The 457-nt window shown below is 40.0% G+C and overlaps 1 non-coding gene across 1 annotated transcript; it reads left to right on the top strand.

The window, feature by feature from the left end:
* The first annotated feature begins 345 nt into the window (after positions 1-345).
* LOC127740211 (small nucleolar RNA R71) lies at positions 346-453 on the top strand. The gene has a single exon (XR_008000892.1). It is a non-coding gene; the product is annotated as a small nucleolar RNA R71 (small nucleolar RNA).
* Positions 454-457: the final 4 nt, after the last annotated feature.

Below are 457 nucleotides of genomic sequence, written 5' to 3'. Positions count from 1 at the left end.
GGCTTCTTCCTCAGATGAAGCTTCCTTAGTACTGCTTGGTGCATTTTGCATTCCAGACAGACTTTGAGAAATCATATTGACTTGTTGAGTCAATATTTTGTTCTGAGCCAGTATGGCATTCAGAGTGTCAATCTCAAGAACTCCTTTCTTCTGACTAGTCACATTGTTCACAGGATTTCTTTCAGAAGTGTACATGAATTGGTTATTTGCAACCATTTCAATCAGTTCTTGAGCTTCAGTAGGCGTCTTCTTCAGATGAAGAGATCCTCCAGAAGAGCTATCCAAAGACATCTTGGACAGTTCAGAGAGACCATCATAGAAAATACCTATGATGCTCCATTCAGAAAGCATATCAGAAGGACACTTTCTGATTAATTGTTTGTATCTTTCCCAAGCTTCACAGAGGGATTCTCCTTCCTTCTGTCTAAAGGTTTGGACTTCCACTCTAAGCTTACTC

Source organism: Arachis duranensis, chromosome 6 (genome assembly GCF_000817695.3).
Source record: "Arachis duranensis cultivar V14167 chromosome 6, aradu.V14167.gnm2.J7QH, whole genome shotgun sequence".
Lineage (NCBI taxonomy): Eukaryota > Viridiplantae > Streptophyta > Magnoliopsida > Fabales > Fabaceae > Arachis > Arachis duranensis.
The sequence above is the reverse complement of the archived record's forward strand: the minus strand, read 5'-3'. Positions and strand labels throughout refer to the sequence as shown.